Source organism: Petaurus breviceps, unplaced genomic scaffold (genome assembly GCF_028583685.1).
Source record: "Petaurus breviceps papuanus isolate PSGF00001 unplaced genomic scaffold, PetGlider_PUasm1.0 98, whole genome shotgun sequence".
Taxonomy (NCBI): domain Eukaryota; kingdom Metazoa; phylum Chordata; class Mammalia; order Diprotodontia; family Petauridae; genus Petaurus; species Petaurus breviceps.
Window position 1 is genome coordinate 10,975,528 of NW_027187460.1, and position 3,679 is coordinate 10,979,206.

General features: G+C 35.8%; 1 pseudogene; it reads right to left on the reverse strand.

Moving 5' to 3' along the window:
- Positions 1-219: 219 nt before the first annotated feature.
- On the reverse strand, positions 220-1,093 carry LOC138155655 (L-lactate dehydrogenase A chain pseudogene; annotated as a pseudogene).
- Between the last annotated feature and the right edge of the window lie 2,586 nt (positions 1,094-3,679).

The window sequence follows — 3,679 nt, forward strand, 5'->3', positions numbered from 1 at the left end:
AGGCAAACAATAACAGGGTTTAACAAATAGTGGTCACACTGCACTATACCCCATTTCTAACTTTAGAAACAGACAAGAATGTGTTCACAGGTTTTACATTTCTGGTGTTCAATCCCTAATCAGAGGAAGGATTTGACCTATTTGAAAAATGCATCATACATAACCCCTTAACCACTGTCATGTTCTCTTGATAGTAAAATGGCAGCACATTAAAGGACTTTAAAATTGCAGCTCCTTCCGTATTCCCAAGAGTATCTGTACTCTTCTTTAATGGCTCTCCTCTTCTGGATTCAGGTTTACCTTCACCACATCTGAAATTCCATTCTGCCCCAAGACACATGGGATACTAAGGAAGACATCCTCATTAATGCCATATAGTCCCTTAATCATGGTGGAAATTGGATTTACTCTCCTAGGACTCTTCATGCTTTCTGCCAGGTCTGCCACAGACAAGTCAATGGCCCAGGAAGTATAGCCCTTCAGCTTGATCACCTCATAAGCACTTTCAACCACCTGTTTAAGAACATCTTTCCAATTCTCTGAATTAGCATCAGTTCCTAAATGAGTCTCCTCAGAGAAACACTGGCAAAAGTTGTACTCCACACAGGAACACTGGAGTCTCCATGCTCCCCAAAGACCCATCTATGACAGCTTGAAGAATGGACACCAAGTCTCTCCCCATTAGGTAATGGAAATGGGCAGAATCCAGATTGCAACCACTTCCAATAACATGGTTTTTAGGAAAGACACTTAGCTTCCAGGTCATATATGTCAAAATATCTAAATTAAGACAACTTTCTCCCTCCTGTTGTTGTGCCCCAGCCATAAAAATAACAAAATTTGAGTTCGCAGTCACACTGTAGTGTTTGCCAGAAATAATCTTTCATGTTTTGAGGAAAAGGTTTCCATTCACCATCTCTCCTTTTTGTTTGTCTTCTATTATGTTATAGGGCTCATCAGCTAAGTTCTTCATTAAGACACTGATGGCACATGCCATGCCAACTGCACTAATCCCAACAACAATAATCTTATGGGGAACCTGGTCTTTCTTTAGGACATTCACAATCACTTGATCCTTTACAGCAGTTGCCATTTGGGGGAACCCAAGCTTGAATCAAGGTTGTTGGTCAGGTTGTCAAATTTCTGAGTTACATGTGAGACTGCTCACATTACTCAATTTTCACTCAGAGTCCATCAGTTCTCTTCCTGGAAATGGATAGAATTTTTTCATTATGAATCCTTTGAAATTGTGTAACATCATTTTATTGATCAAAGTAGCCAAGTCTTTCATAGCAGATCATCATTACAATGTTACTGTTAGTATACAAGATGATCTTGCAACTTTTCTGACTTTATTTTGTATCAGTTAATATAAATCTTGCCTTTTTTCTGAAACCATCCCTCTCTGTATCTCTTTATAGTTCAATAGCACACCATTAAGAGTATATGCCACAACTTGTTCAGTCATTTCTCAGCTGATAAGCATCCCCTCAATTTCCATTTCTTTGCCACCACAAAAATAGAGATACTAAAAGTATTTAATACATAGAGGTCTTTTTCCCCTTTTTCTTTTACCTCTTTACATTAAAACCTAGTAGCAGCACTGCAGGATCACACATTACGCACAGTTTGATAGCACTTTGGGCATCATTCCAGATTGTTCTCTAGAATGATTAGAATAGTCACTTCAATATTTCATCAATGTACCTTTTATTCTCATACACTCCAGCATTTGTCATTTATGATATATGTGAGGTGGCACCGAAGAGTTCTTTTAATTTGCATTTCTCTGAATAAAATTTAGAGCATTTTTTCTCTATCTATATAACTATAGATAGCTTTGATTTCTTTATCTGAACACTGCCTGCTCATACCCTTTGACCATTTATCAATTTGGGAATTACTTGTGCTCTTGTGAATTTGACCCAGTTCTCTATATGTTTTAGAATTGAGGCCTTTATCAGAAATGCTGACTATAAAAATCGTTTCCTGCTTTCTGATTTCCTTCTAATCTTGGTCGCATTGGTTTAATTTGTGTAAAAACGTTTTTAGTTTAATGTAATAAAAATCATCCATTTTGTATCTAATAATGTTTTCCATCTCTTGCTAGGTCAAAAATTCTTCTCTTCTCCATAGATTTGACAGATAAACTATTGCTTGCTCTCCTAATTTGCTTAGTATACCATCCTTTTTGTCTAAATCATGTATACATTTTGACTTTATTTTGGTATAGTGTGTGAGGTGTCGGCCTATCCTAGTTCTGCCATACCGTTTTCTGGTTTTCCCAGTAGGTTTTGTTAAATAGTGAATTCTTATTCCAGAAGTTGCAGTCTTTGGATTTATCAAAAAGTGATTACTATAATCATTGACTACGGTGTCTAGTGTACCTAATCTTGTTTAATGATCCACCACTCTATATCTTAGTACCAGATAGTTTTGATGATTTCTACTTTATAATGTAGTTTTAGATCTGGCCTGGCTAGGCCACATTCTTTTGAATTTTTTTTATTAATTCTTTTGACATACTTGATACTTTGTTCTTCCAGATGAATTTTATTTTTTTTTCTAGCCCTATAAAATAATTTTTGGTAGTGTGTATGGCATGGCACTGAATAAGTAAATTAATTTAAGAAGAATTGTCACTTCTATTACAATAGCTCAGCATACCTATGAGAAACTAATGTTTTCCCAATTGTTTAGATCCTATTTTACTTGTGTGAAAAGTGTTTTGTAATTGTTTTCATGTTGTGCCTGGATTTGTCTTGGTAAGCTGACTCCAAATTATTTTATATTGTCTAGAGTTATTTTAAACAAAATTTCTCTTTCTATCTCTTGTTGCTGGACTTTGTTAGTAATATATATGTACATATATATGCCAATTATTTATGTGGGTTTATTTTATATTCTACAACATTGCCAAAAATTGTTAATTATTTCAAGTAATTTTTTAGTTGATGCTCTAGGATTCTCTAAGTATACTATGATACTATCTGCAAAGAATGATAGATTTGTTTCTTCTTTGCCTACTCTAATTCTTTCAATTTCTTTTTCTTCTCACATTGCTAAGGTTAACACTTCTAGTACAATACTGAATAACAGTGGTGGTAATGGATATCCTTGTTTCACTTCTGAGCTTACTGGAAATGCTTCTAGCTTATCCCCATTACATATAATTGCTAATTGTTTTAGAGAATTGCTACTTATAATTTTAAGGAAGACTACATTTAACCCTATGCTCTCTAGTGCTTTTAATAGGAACAGATATTGTATTTTGTTAAAAGCTTTTTCTGCATCTACTGAGATAATCATATCATTTCTGTTAGAATTGTTCTTGAGATGGCCAATTTTGCTGATAGTTTTCCTAATATTGAACCATACCTACATTCCTTATATTCCTATATTAGTTAGGGAAATTTGTCTATAATTTTCTTTCTCTGTTTTGGCCCTGGCTGGTTTAGATATCAGAGCAGTGTGAACTTTGGGACCAGGGAATTTGGGAATGTGGTCCAGCCTTTGCCCCCCCGGGGTGAGAAGCAGCTGAGGCTCCATGACTGTGCAGCCGCCTGCCATGTGGCTGCTTCAGAGTTCCTGGTCTGCAGATTGTAGGGGGACAAAGCAACCATTCTGAGGGGTAATCACTCTTGATTTAACCTGTTTGGATCTGGATTGCAGTCTAGGA